This window comes from Stegostoma tigrinum, chromosome 9 (genome assembly GCF_030684315.1).
Source record: "Stegostoma tigrinum isolate sSteTig4 chromosome 9, sSteTig4.hap1, whole genome shotgun sequence".
Taxonomy (NCBI): domain Eukaryota; kingdom Metazoa; phylum Chordata; class Chondrichthyes; order Orectolobiformes; family Stegostomatidae; genus Stegostoma; species Stegostoma tigrinum.
In genome coordinates, this window is record NC_081362.1 from 60,903,002 (window position 1) to 60,918,766 (window position 15,765).

Here is a 15,765-nt window from a genome sequence, read left to right on the forward strand (position 1 = left end):
GAGAACATTTTAAAATGAGCCAAAAATCATTTCTTTAGTTGTTAGTCAATGTAGTGCATTTCCAAATTGGAGTTTAGACCTGCCCTCACTCCAGAAAGCAGTAATACAGCAAAACATCAATTTCATTTGAGACTGGAGAGGGCACAACTCCAGTCTAGTACCAAAATCAATTGAAAAGTCTCATGGGCCTTCTGGAAATTTTGCAGTCTTGCCAGGAATTAATTTGAATGGTGTTTCTGCCCGTGCTCTTCAAGTCTGTGTCACCCGATCAGTAGGTCTGGTTATGTTTGCGAATAATGACACCTGAGAGGTTAGTGGGATTCAAATGGCATTAATATGGTACTACCTGGTCAGATCAAGTATTGCTTCAACTGTTCTTAGACAGCTCTTAGTAGAGGCAGAACAGCATTTGGAGATATTTGGCACATAAAGTGTTAAGAAAAAAAAAACTGCTGCAGTTTGAAACATCCACAGGCCACCCCATGGCTACAAACTTTGCATGTAATGTAATGGTAGAAGCACATCAAAAATTCACATAATAATCATCATAATGTTTGCACTATATCTGATTTAACATAGCTGTCATTGTCAGGAAGGCAGATTAAACTAGACTTTTATTGAGCTTATATCTGGAATTATAATGAGTTAACATCCAAAGAAAATTTTCTTTTGCAAATCATGTATCACAAAATTTGATGTTATTTGTGGTGGCATGGTACTTATAGAGGTTAAGTCATACCAATCAACCATGAAATTTTCCCCTTTCAAAGGTTTGTGCGCATATTAACAGGAGCCAAAACCCATAATGCCCTTACAAACATCACCAGCTGCATGGATCCATATTTTACAAAAAGGAAAGAAGTGAGCAGCTGAAAGGTTTTGGAGCTGAATAACAGCTTTTGAACTGAGCAGAAAACAATAGAACCTGTTTAAAATGCAAAAACCACAGATTTTTTGAAAACTTGAGGAATTTTTTGTTTTTTGGATTTAGGGGTGAATTCTCTTTAGCTTTTCTTTTAAAGAAAGGACATTTACGTTCAGTGGGCATCCAAGTGAATCAGAATCCTAACAACATGAGCACAAGATTTTGGGTTGTCCTCCGCCAGTTCTAGGAACAAAGTTTTGCATCCCAATACAGTGCAATCTATACTTTGGACCCTTTATCCTGAGAGAAAAGTCGTGGAAATGAGCAAAAAAAAATTAAAATAGCAAGGTAATTTATGATTGCATTTAAAGCAAATAAAACATTTCTGTTGCATATTTGAATTGGTAGAGCTTATTTGCAATGAATCTTCTCAAACCTAGCTTTAGTTTTTCCAGGAAGAAAATGAACCTCATTAATTGCAGTTTGTACCTCTGAACTAACCTAGCTTGGGTTTAATTACGCAGTATCGATATGTTGAAATGCTATCAAGGTGCCACATCTTCTTTCGTATGGAAAAGTAAACAAAACAACCCAGAAACATTTCTTTAATGTTATAACATGGCCAGAGCACAACTCAGGAGAACATTTAACATTAGAACATGAGTGAAATTGAAGATGCTGCACTAATTTGCTTGCCATTAGCATCAGTGCATTCCTAGTTTTACTTTAAAAGTATATGAAGAATAGATTGAGAAACAGCACACAGACAGACAAGTCTGTTTCCACTGAGCAACAACATTTGGTTATGTTAAAAACAATTTTCTCCAGTTGTAACACCCAGGGTCATAATTCATTGATAAAGTTTAAGTTTTGGAACACAAAGCCCATGAGTCACATTCGCAAAATGGAGAATTACAGCCTGATTCAATCTTTCTTGAAAATTATGATTTTTTTAAAGATTCAGTTGTAATTTTTTTTACATCCTAAATAATGATTACGAATATGGACATCTTTAATTAAGATTGGCCTGCATCTAGAACAATTGAGAGTTGTCTTCTGTAATTTTGTTAGAAATACCAATTCTGGCATTTTGATCCAGCAGCAATGAAAGAATTTTGTCCTATTTTCATATATAAATGATGAAAGACTTTGCAGTTTGGCACAGTTCATGTACAGTTTGCACTCTACAGTCAAAGTAAAAAATTGTGTAATTCCATTTCACTTTCTGGTTTCATTGTGCAAAGTAAGGGGGCAGGTATTGGGGATTATGGGGTTGAAGGAGATGGCAATTGGAAGAATGCAAAGAATGCAGCTTGCTCATTTAAAACAAGACCCCACCCCGCCCCCACTGGTATAGTCAAGCGGCTTTATGCTTGAATTAAAGCAAATTAAGATAGGGATGAGAGAACATGATGCGAATACAGTGCAGCACTTTCATCACATTAACCCTACATCCACTCAAATCATTAGGAAATTGGGGTAATGTCAGGCATTTGGTGAACAATATTTTTGGTAGTCCCCAATTTCTTACTTGTCTTTAGTTGTGCACAATTCATCATTTAGCAATGAGAACCTTTGCAGGCTCCAGTAGATGAAAATGTGATCTGAAGTTTCAGGAGTAGTACGGCGCTGTCATTGCAAAGAGTTGCTTTCTTCGTAAAAAAAATCATCATGCAGTTTGAAGTAGTGCACATAGTCATAAATCAGTTGCAAATTTTAAATGAAATATTATAAAGTATTACATCAGTAAAGTGTTTGATTTCAAAGAGAAAAAATAGTTCCAGTGGGACGTTAGTTTCAAGTCTATTGGATCACAGGGAATTGCTGTCAACTGTTAATCGAAATGGAGCGAACAGAAGAATGAAGATGAAAGAAGAAAATGATTAAAGCTGAAAGGAAGGGAGAAAGATAAGGTCCAAAGAGAGTTACAAATGTGAAATTAGAGCATAGGAATTTTAGTACAATCTGATCCACTAAGTAGATGCTTGGAAGAAGCCCCAGTGGTCCCATCATACCGCAGGCTGAGTCTCCGAGGTTGTAAACTTTCTAATGTTAAACGTGGGCTTGTAAGAGCCAATGCATTCTGAGCAAAATATACCAAAAGCAACAAAGTATGAATATTCTGAAATGGTGATAGAGAATCATGAAATAAATCAAATGTATGATTCTAATAAAGAGAACTTTAAAACAATTGAAATAAGCTTTTGCAGTTGCAAACTTACATTAGATTTGATGCTTAAAGTCACCACCCTCATCCTAACATTCCCAACCCCCATGCACACTGAAACACCCCATTGAGAAAACTCAGTTTACTGTTTGTACATTTGCTCATCTGCAAAACTCCAAATGCTACAGAGAGAAAATTGGAATCCATGTTCAAATATAAATAAAACAGAAAAAAGAAACAAAGCATGCAGGAAATAAAATCTGCCATAAAATTTGTTTTTTTGCCAAAATACAGCATCTGGTGTCTTTGGCTATGCTTTCACAGAACAACGTTATTTATCTGTAGTATACACAGACAGGGTCATTTATGGACATGAGCTTCCAGCAGACTGCTTCACCCACTTGGGAGTGAAAATCTGAAATTCAGATGTGCAATCCCCACCATTTTACAACCATGTACTTCAATTGGTGTAAAATCATGGGTAATGTGCCTGAACTTCCACAAAGCACTCCATGTGGACACAGCCCCAGCCAGAAGTCAGGAATTGTAACATTACCCTCAGAATGTGTCAAAGCCATGACTTCAAACAAAATGCATAAAACATTTCAGGGGCAGAATTTTCTGAGAGCTGTCCACCATTTTGACTCCATTCAAAACATGGTACAAAACTTGTTGCTGCAAGCTACAATTTTATAAAACTAAGGTGATTGTGTTGAGAGACGTCAGGTAATTCTGACTGAGATAATGGGAACTGCAGATGCTGGAGAATCCAAGATAACAAAGTGTGGAGCTGGATAAACACAGCAGGCCAAGCAGCATCTTAGGAGCACAAAAGCTGACGTTTCGGGCCTAGACCCTTCATCTCTGATGGGTCATGGATTCTGTTTCCTGTTTTATTTATATTTGAACATGGACTCCAATTTTCTCTCTGTAGCATTTGGAGTTTTGATGAAGGGTCTAGGCCCGAAAGGTCAGCTTTTGTGCTCCTGAGATGCTGCTTGACCTGTAGGGTACTCTGAAGGACTGGATCAAAAGTCTTGATCAGTCTGTTCAGTTGACCGGTGTGTTCTTTGGTTGGATCAGCAGGTAGTTGCCCATAGTGTTCTTGGTTGTTCAGTTGTCAGTAAAATTCCTTGCAGTATTCCGTTCAGCTCCACACTTTGTTATCCAAGTAATTCTGACTATTTTGTTGTTCTCTATTTGTGGGAAAACTACAGGTACACATAAGCAATGATGCAAGATTAGTGAAAAAATGTATTTTTCCTATTCCTACCAAAAACAGTACAGAAAGATGATTTTTTTTTAAAAAAAGAAAGTAAGCTGGGATTTACAGACTTGTTCTACCACACGTTTGGCTGATCTGAGGTGCAGACACCTTCCCTTTTCCTCTTCCATGTACAGAATGGGAACAGTCTTAAAGAAGAAACGCTGTCCTCTGATGTATGTCCCAGCATTATATCAATGGAATATAGAACACCAAATCCAGTTGTTAAGGCTGCTATCCAACATTTACCTTCAGGAGGTGGTAGGTAAGGCATTAATTGTGATAGTTTCAGTCATCGCCATCAGAACTTTACCACACACAGATCACAGAGAGCAAAAAGGAATTCCATCTAAAGTATTTGGTGCTTTATCTGGCTCGCTTTGGATATGGCAAGTATGCTGCTGAAATCATCAGATTTCACTGTTCCTTCCCTGCAAAAGTCATGGAGTATTCCACTTAAATATGTGAGTGTCTCTCAGATAGAACATTTGATTGAGTGAGTTTCGGGGGGTGATGGAAGACAGAGGAGCCACCAATGATGGAAGTCTCAAACCCACTGAATGCAATATCCTGCTCAGAAAAAAATCTTATTTGGAGCCATTTTCTTGCTAACAGTTTACACAGAGTTGTACAGGTGGATAGAAAAAAAATCAAAGAGAAAAGTGTATTCCAGGGTCTTCCTTGATGTTATTGAGCCTCTGTTATATTCGGTCCTGAGTGCTGATCACTGATGACTAGTGGCTGGAGCAGTTCACTGCCACCAGTTCTGCTTCCAAGATATTTTTAATCAACCTTTTTAGTTGTGCACCTCTGGAATAGGTGGGACTAGAACTCAGGCCTTCTAGTTCAGAAGTAGGGACACTACCATTGTACTACAAGTCCCTCGAATTATATTTTGAATCAATTCTTTCAGGCACAATGTGAGAACATTTCCAGTGCAGCTAAGACTTTGAACTCAGACCTTCTTGCCCAGAATACCACCATGCCACCAACATCCTTAAACCACGCATTCATAAGTATTTTAATCAAACCATTTAGATATAGCTCTGAATCAGATGGCACTCAAGCCTGGGCCTCCTAGCTGAGGGATAAGGATGCTACCATTGTACCAGAAAAGCCCAAAATCATTCTAAATCTTCTAGGCATTTTTTAATCAAGCAGTTCAGACATGTTATGACACACTTCTGAATGAGGTGGACCTTGAATCTGGATCTTCTAGCCCAGAGGATGAAACACTACCAAAGTGCCAAAAGAATCTCAAGTGGTGGTGCTCTAATCCAGTGCCTTTGACCACTCGACTACCAAGCTACTTTTCTACTCTTTCAAACGGTAAATTAGTAAGAATGGTTAAACTACACCTGGTGCAGCGGTGAAACAAAAATACAAAGTAATGGTCAACAGCAACTTACTTAAGGTGAATTGAAATTTATTAAATCAAAAGAACATAGTTTGGGGTGATGATGATGTACCCAACTCCTACAGTCCCCCTGGTCTCTGAAGGCCTTTATGTGAACACTATATTGCCCCCTTTCACCAACCTGTTCAGACAGTTATGACACACCACCGGAGCAGGTTGGGCACTCGAATCCAGGCCTCCTGATTCAGATGTAGAGAACCTACCCCTGCACCGCAAGAATCTCAAATGTTGATGCTGTAATCCAGTGCCTTTTTTAAAATCAAATAAAATTGGGTTAAATAGCCTCTGGCGGGTCACTGTAACAAAACAACAAATTAACAGTTAACAGCAACTTATTAAAGAAAATGAAAATTTATTAAATCAAAATAATATTGCCCAGAAATCATCTTTTCCATGCTGAGCCTATTTGGCTGACTATACCCAGTAGAAGATAGGCCACTAGAGAGTCCTAAAAAAAAGTGGCATTGTCTTAGACACTAAAATGGAGTTCATTGTATGTTAGCTAATGTTATTTCTCCCTAATGCTATTTTGGCATAATTACAAACAATCACAAGCCAGAGCTGACAGTCCGTCACCACGAGAACCTTATGTTAGACTCTGATTCTCCACCTGAGTGCCATGTGTCAGATTGAGTGGAACTTAATGAAACTTTTTGCATTAACTCATTCAGAACCACAGCCATACACGTAACCCTGAAGAAAATAAGTTATTCCAAAATGCCAATAAATCAGTCCAAAAGTGGACAGTACCAAGAAGGAGGTCACAATAAGGTCAGGAACCGATTTGTGAACATGACAATTAAAACAATGGGCCTTGGAGCATTTTACAGCAGTGCAAGAGTACAGGGTGCAGAATATTAGAATGAGAATCATTAGTTCCTCAAGTGCAGTTGAGGGTGGCAGCTGTTAAGAACTTTATTTATAGATCTGTTTTTTATCACGAAGTTAGATTATGGAGAGCCAAATTGTTTGTCCAATTAGAAAATCATGCATTAAAGTACTGCAGTTCATTTTGATATACTTATCAGTAAGATCTACAAATTATGTTGCAGCTTGCTATTTGTAAACTGTGCCCTCTGCTAACATAATAATTTTAAGCTGTTTTGCTGTAAAGACTGTTTAATTGAGAATATATTAGTCTTAAAGTTATTAGTTTAAGCATTATGATGCTTAAACTGTTGAGTGCTTAATGCATGAAGCATTCTTACATTCAACAATGTCGTTAAACAGATTGTAATTTAGAGCCATCTGCAATTTTTAAAAAATTAGTCTATCCAACTCAATCACTGAGGAATTGTATATTTTGCTATTTTAAGTAACCGTTCACTGCTTCTCATTCTTCACTACAGTATTGTCATTCAAGAACATTTTGAAACTATTATTTTATGCTGAAATAATTACTGAGTTTACCTTGTTGACCCAGCCAATCCCAAGGATCTTGAGGTCAACTGGATTCACAACCAGTAACAAAAATTGAACTATTTACTGTACATTCATTCCTCATTATCCACGGATTCATTATCCATGGATCTGCATACTTATGAGGTCAGCCACAGACCCCCTTTTTTTGCCTCTCAGAAAAGCATGCAGTCTGATCACACAGTCCTTCATGTTAATTGGGAGGGTTACGTTCTAGAAGTATCTATATTTCTGTTATCCACAAGAGATCTGTGACCCAACTCCCACAGATAATGAGGATGTGGTGTACTGTGAAGCAAGTTCAAAACTGGGGTCAAAATTTCACTAAGGCTATAAAGGAGAAAGGAAAGAGTTAGAAAACAATAAAAAAAAATGAATGAAGCAGGCAGTCAGCTGAGCACATACCTCTGCCATAACACTTCTTTATTATAACTGTGCAACTCTTCCTTGAGGCTTTTCGCTGTCCTGTTGATCCTTTGCAATGATGAAAACAAAGAAAAGAAATACTTTATCACAAGCTTCTGGGCCACATAGGATACGTTGAGCAATCCACATCCAACAACCTGCTCTGAAAACTCTACTCACTTTTTTATCAACAGTGATCCATTTTGCCACAACCATCAACATTATAAATAAAATGACCCACAACATTCTGACAAAAAGACAATTCAAGTGGAAAAATATTTACTTTTTTTGGGAAGGAAAGACACATGTGATTATAAGTTGATTACAAAACCAGAAAGAGCTAGAAATACTCAACAGTCAGATAACATTTACAAAGAAAAACAATATTAACATTTCAGATCAATCACCACTCATCAGATATGGGATTAGGTAAAGATTTAATAGGTTTTGAGTAAGGGGAGGATCAGATAAGGATAAAAGGTACATCTTTGATAAAACAGGAGAGATTAAATGAAAACAATTAAGTTTATAGGGTCAAAGGGAATATAATGGAGAAAGAAAAGAAACAATTGACATGGTGAGAGCAAGCATGTTACTGTCAGAAAGTTAAAAAAACAAAAATGGAAATCATCATTGAGTAACATTACAGCCTTCTGGACTCAACATTGTGTTCAGCAGTTTTAGACTGATAAGTCTGTCCTGTCTCTCTTTTTGCTTTCTCATTTTAAAATTGGCTGTATTCTAAATTTAAATTTGACATTAATGCAATTTTTACTAGAATTGCTTTATATGGGTTAACAAAATTTTTGCCACATCCAATTGACAGTATTTTTACAGTTGTTTTCTTTTTATTTCTCTCTTATGGCACAGCTCTTCGTTTGTATCGCTGAATCACCCAACACTTGGGGTGAAGAAGAAATGTGCAATGTTTTGGAATTCAGTCAACATATGGTACTATTCATAAGAAATGGTGATTTTCAGCATGAATCATTTCTGGCATTGTACAGTAGAACTCAATGCCTATAATGCCAGATTTCTATCTGAAGTATCCTCCTTACCCAGCATTCTACTACCGTTGCAGGCTGTGAACTCCCTCAACTTTTCCAACATTTCTAAAACAGTGAAGACTGCCTCAAATTCTTACACATGAAAAGGTAGCAACATAAAACCTTAATGTCACTAGACAACTAATTAAGCCTAGCCTACATGTGCCTCTTAACTGTATTTTGAAATGGCTCAGCAAGCATTCAATTCAAGGGCATTTGGGAATGGATAGTAAACACCGGTCTTTCACTGGGCACATTACATTGAAGATTTAAAAGAAGTAAGAACTATACTCCAAGACCAAAATGTCTCATTCTCAAACCAAGTGTTGAAAGGCAAGGTGAGAATCTTGCCAGTGAGAGGCTTACTTGCATCACTATGTATGCATTGATCTCTCATTATTAGCTCATCACACTTTATTGATATTCAGTTTCCTATTCTCTCATCAGCTAGCTAGAAAATAGACTGACAATTCCTAACATGAAAGTCAGAATATGTACCCAATGACTCTCCTCATGTATAAGGATCTGAGACAGTTCTCATCGTATTAGAAAATGTTGGAAAAGTTGTCGGATGCTTCCTCTGACCCTTCCTCTTGGACAGAGTCACCTACATCTCAGGGTATGCTCCATGAGCAATGATCACTCACATCCCCTGTGCACAGGTATTGGCATTGCACACATACCATTTCCTTCACAGCCTCATGGTAATCTCAAATCTACTTCAAATGAGGTGCCACACTTGGGAGCACAACAGCACCTTTCATTGCAATGCTGTCTCAGGATACCTGACATGGATTGGTCCAGGGTCCATCTCAGGGCTCTTCACCTTGCTGTCTTAGTGCTTACTTATATTGTATTTTCCTCGATGCTTGCAGCATTTCTGCCTTGCCTTTTTGTGCTTTGCCCCTTCAGCCAGAACTTAAAAGCTCACAGCACTTTCATCTAGACTTACCTTTTAGTGCAAACGCAAACACAAAGGTTATATCTTCTTCTTTCAGTAAGGGATTTGCAGAGAAAAATGATTTTGGGACAGTTAGCTGTGACAGGAGATTTTCTAGAATCTTCACATGAGAGAGAGAGATGGAGAGAAACAAAGTTTTTTTTGAGGTTTTCACTTTGCACATTTAATGATCCTCTGTTGCTCTGGCCCCACGCAAACCATGGTCACCTGATCAGGAGCCAATCACAACACTGTTGCCAAGCTTAGCTCAGAACTTATCAGCTCTGTGGTGTCTGCTTTCACTCTCTGTTCCAGGAAAATACACCATATATGACTCAACATGCTCCAGTAAACATACTTATTTATACTTGCAACCATCTCTTCAAACAGTTTCCTTTAGCCTTACCTTTCTTTTAAAAGAGTTCACTGAGCAAAGTAAAGAAACTGAAGTGTTGTCTTTTCAGGAATAATCCAACACGCTCTATTTAAAAAAAAGCTTTTATTTTCGAAATCTTCAATATTGCTAAGATTACAAACTGCTGCTCCCCAGTGGCAACTGAGGAAACTGGATACTGCAGTATCATGTCCCCTCACCACTTTAAAATACTTTTAAACCATGGTGCCAAGGACAAAATAAGTTCTTGACCCAGTAGCAAACACAGTGCTGATGAAACTAAGGTAAATCTATTACTAGCTGCTATGAGGTCTGCTTTCATTCCACAAATACATTTTGTGCTATATTTACAACACATATAACAAGTACATATAATCTAACCTTTCATTGCAATCCACTAAAAATTGTACCAAGTTAGGAATAGATGCACATAAAGGCCCACAGTTTGAAAAGAACATTCCATTACAAGTAAATCAGCACTACGTTATGAGAGCAGAAAATTCTTATGAGGATTGCACTGTGAAATGAATGAACATTTTGTGAACAACTAAATATAATGGTCAGAATAAATGATTTACTCTATGTATAAACAAGAAGCATACAGTAGTCGTAAGCAATCTCACACTGCATGCCTGTTAAGCAAATAACATTTTATGATATTGAGCATGGTTCTACCATCTGTGATGAATACCTAAATAAAATTCATCTGTGTTATTCCTCCTTTTCACAAATGAATACATATGATCCTATGAAACCTTAGCCCAAATAAAGGACACTTTATTACGATTCCCCAGTAAATACTATTGGGTAAGACCATCTGCCTCTGCCACTGTTTTACCGCCCAGGCAGACTTTGCAGGTTATGTTTGTAGGAAGCAACATAAACTTTATACAGTATACCTCTTTCCAAAGAAAATACATATTCTTTCTGTGGGAGAACGTACCAGCGGATTTTGGAAATGAAGCTAATAGAATATGCCAGCAAAATGTACAGAGACCTGGTTTCACCTGTCTCTGCTGTTCACAGTTTTAAGATACATCTCAAACTGTGGAACAACTGTCACCCATAACGGAGCAGGAATGGTGCAGGGCGGAAGCTCTCTAGCATGGGAGCTCCTCCTCCATTGACTGAGCCAGGAACAAAGTCTTCTTTCTGAAAGACAGTATATCCACTGAGTTGAGGTGCTACAAATTTGCCATTGGGAGGTGGGAAACAGCTACGCAAAACAATGCCTATTCCTTCTCCCAGTAGCTGGGAAAAGCAAAACATCAGCCTTGCTGCTCCTCTGATGCTGCTTGGCCTGCTGTGTTCAACCAGCTCTATGCCTTGTAATCTCAGATTCTCCAGCATCTGCAGTTCCTACTATCTCTAAAGCTACATATGATTGTTAAAGATGTGCCCATACAGGCTGTCCATCTACCTGACCCATGTAAATTAAATGTGTCGCCCAACATGATTTTGCACACTTGGGCAATTTGTAGTGTATCCAGGATAGAGTTATGAAGAAATTCAAATTTCACTTTTATGTTGCAGTGCCATTTATAAAGTATATACACTTCACATTTCTGTCAACAAGGCAGCAGAATTTTCAGAATGATTTGTTTCCAGTGTTCTCCAGATACTGAAGCTAACCCCCTGGTAAATTTTTGACCTGCTACGGGTCAGACTTACACTCGTACGCACAATTGCTCATAGGTAACAAATAGCAACAACAGTCCAACCATTTAAACACGCCTATCTTAAACACAAATAAAGTCATGCTCCATTCTGAAATTGTCTGTGTAGAAAGAGACAAGAGTAAAACTTTAAGTCTGATATAACTCTTCAGAAGTGAAAGGCATTGGAAAATGGTGTCTTTTATACTTTTGACAGAGGGGTGAAGGAACAAGGGGAATAGGTCATATGGATGCCCAAAGCAGAAGGTTTCGCATTACTAATTGTTTTGGAAGAGAGCTTGAAATGTAAAATAAGTAAATTAAGATGTGCAAGGGAGAAAATGTGTCCTCTCTACTAACAGCAAGGTAAACAATACACTGCAATAGAGGAGTGGGGATGGTGGTTTGGGAGAATATATGTAAAATGAAGGACAGCCATCATGTGATCAAGCTCTAAAATCATAGAATTCAATATGGAGTCCTAAAGGTTATAATGTGCTTAAGTGGAAAATGAGGTATTATTCCTTGAGCAGAATATTCAACTAGAAACTAGGAAATAGTGTCTAAGAAAGTCAGAAATGAGAGAGAGCTGACAGATTTAGAAGGCCAGCTATCAACCTGTGGGGAAACAAATGGCAATAAAATCCATTGATAGCAATGTTGACAACAGAGGGGATCACACACAAATCAGTTCGCATTAGTTCTCTATGAAAAGAAGTTTGTTTAATGAATGCCTTGCCACTCCACAGGGCCACTGTACAGCAAATAACAGAAGTCTTGATCTGGTCCAAAGGCCTCTCACACCTTAAGGAATCTCTCCTTCGCAGCAGAGATCCATTGAGCATTGTTAATTTCATTGCAGATTGCAAACACTCCCTCACAGCAGTATTCTATTACCCACTGGTTCTGCTTCCACAATGGTAACATAGAAAGTAACTCTCGAATCTTTTGGGCACAAGGTCAGGCCTTCAGACTCATTGAATTTGGTTCCAGAAGAAATTTCTTCAGGGGTTCTCCAGGTGCTTTAGATGCACATTTGGCACAGTGCCTTGTAATGAGCAAGGTGGCACATCCAAGAAATATCAACAAATGGTGACCGCAATAAACTGGGAGCTCCATCTGTGTCATAGGCCTATTGTTCATTGGAATCCATGCAATCTATAATCTCTGAGCAATGGCTACCCAAAAACTGGTCTCAGTACCAATGACTCAGGTCAGTCCACCAGACTGTTCTCAGAACAGCAGCACACAATACATATATGGTGGTGACTTATTGAAAGAACACACAGGACAGAGCCCACCTGCTCAGGTAATAGCACAAATATGGCAGCACTTAGTGACTCCATCCCCAGATTTAACAGAAATGAGATGAGAACTGAATATACCATTTTGTATCTAAGCAACAGCCTTACTTCTCACTGGGCCTTAGGTGGCTTGACGTTATTTTCCTCTACTATGGTATGGCCTGAGGCAATTTAGAGAACCTAGTCATTGTCTTCCTCTCTCTGTTATGTTAATATTCTCGCTTCCTGCTTCTTAAAGTTCCTGTCCCTCCTGCTCTTCTCTCTCTTTAGCTTTTGCCTTCTTTCATTGGCTCTCCAATTTTTCACTGTCTTCTACTCCACTTTTTTAGGGCAGTAGGGAATGAGAGGAGATTCCAACACTGAATCTACCACAGCCTTATTGCCAGACCTGCTTCTCATTGTAACAATTTTGTTCTTGCTCTCACTCAAATTAAAGAATAATAAATTTCAGTACAATGAACCATAAACATACTCCACAGAAATATAACTTTTAAGTTAAAAATCAATTTTGATTTTGACATTTCCAAAATACTGTTTGAAAGTTAACAACAGCACCAAAAAAAATTTATAAAATTCAGTCATTTTCTAAAAAAGACACAGAAATCATAATGCTGAAGTAACCTGCCTGCTATTTTCAACATGTACCGCACACCAATTTAATACCGCCTATGCATCACTACAGATGTAATCTACAGCAAGCACTAGCTGCCCTGTTGAGCAGCAACATGCCTAGTAAGGGAACCAAAATTGTTAAGAGGTAATACCAGGTAATGCTTTAACATGTTTTAGAGACACTTGTCATGCAGTGTCGTGTTCCTACCTCAGAGCCAGGAGGGCTAGGTATGCGTCCCACCTGCTTCAGAGGCATAATAATCTCTCAGAATAGATTGATTAGAAAGTATCTAAAATAAATAATTGAGCTTACCACTGTCATTGATCAATGAAGATTTGGTCATTACTGTGTATCTACTGGATTTCTCAGGCATCACTTGATGTTGGGTTTGTAAAACAGATTCCATTTACTTCACGGCAGTGATTTTATAAATGATGTAATTTCATTTCCACTTCAATGAAATCCATCATTGTTAACAAAAAAAAACTCAAAATGTTTAGAGAAATGCATTCCCAATAGTCATTTATCATCATATTAAGATACCCAGGCAGCATAATCAATGGCCTTTAAATTTTCATTCCATAAAGCGCCAAAGCTTGATGAGAAAAGTAAGAAGTGAAATGTTGCTGTTTGTGCAAAAGAATGTGTTTTATGAAAAACCTTTCATTCAGCTGCACACAGATGTTCGTAGGCTGGTCAGCAAAGCTTCCCACTAATCTGCAGTACTCTCTATAGGGTGCCTATGAGCAGAGCAAGCAGTACCATGAGTCTTCAACAAATCAAATTGAAGTATTTGCATTAAGCCACGCAGTCTGCAAACCAGGAAGTTAAATAAGGGATATAACTTATTTGGAAATCATGCATAGGAAACAAAATAAAGATTGGAAAGAATATTGATTAAAGGAAAAAATTAGAAGCACAAAATAGAAAAAGTAAGTCTATTAAAAAATTACTTAATTCTCTAATGTTAATTTTCTTTGAGAGGCTAAACTTCCACACTTGGTAAATTTAAATTTTACAATCAGAGAGATTATTTCATGAATAACTGCAGGTGTGAATGCCAGAAATTGTTATCAGATTTACCCTGTAATAACAAACACTAATAGCCTTCTGATTTCCTTATAGCAAAATCTAAGCCATTAAGTTAGAAGTAAATTGTTGACTGCATTTAACACACCAGTAAATAGTAGATAGTACCGACATCTTTAACTGTTATATTCATACATTTGTGCTGCAGTTTAGGATATAAGGAGAACAGGGAAAAATGAGTCAAATTAGCTAAAATACTTCCAAAATCTTGCATAAGAGAGACAGGTTGATGGTCAGAGACCAGTTAAGGGTCCCACTGTTTAGCAAAAAAAAAGAAAAATTAGTTGTTACCATTGCCATTGGTACTACTCACTAGAGAAGCAGCAGAGCATCTGGTGCAATAGCATGCCTTCAAGGTGGCCAATTTGAACATGCAAGCTATTATTTCAATGCAGCTCTTAAGGCTGGAAACATACACTCGAAAACAAGGCCAGACACATTGAATGAAATCATCAGGTTGTCAGTTCCAAATAACCTGAGGCCTTCCTGCAAAACATGCACTGAAATTACCAGAGGTTATTTTTAAAAATGCAAATAAGAAAACCTAATTTATCACCAGCTAAAGCTCATGCTCACTCAATTCACCACTTAATTAACAAAACCAATTTTTTTTAAAAAGACATGCCTGCGTCCAGTGTCAGCTGATAATGGCTGAGGTGTTTAGTTTGGGGTATCCAACAATTGCCGGATGCAGGATAAACTTGGAACTTTAGGAATTTTACCTCTTTATAGTTCTAAAGAAGAGTCATTTTGGAATGGTCACTATTTCTCACTCCACAGGTTGTGCTAGATTTTTCCCAGCATCTTTGTGTTATTCCAAAGAGCACAATCAGATAAGTAGAATCAATATGAAAAGGACTAAAGGAGCATGAGGAAGCATTTGTCGAGGATGTCCCCCAAAAGATCTCTTGCTCCTTTTTATCCTTGTGGGATGTGCAGAGGGTTCTGGATGTTTTTATGCATTCATTACAAAAGATGGGTACATAGGTACAGCAAGTGGTGAAGAACGTTACTGGAACCTGTCCTTTATTATGAGAGAAATAAAACATAAAATTAAAGACATTATGCTTCAGTGCTGCTGGGCATTGGTGAGGCCACATCTTGAATGCTGTGTACAGTTTTGGTCTTACTTATTCAAGGATGTAAATGCATAGTAGGCAATTCAGAAGAGGCTTACTGGCTTAACC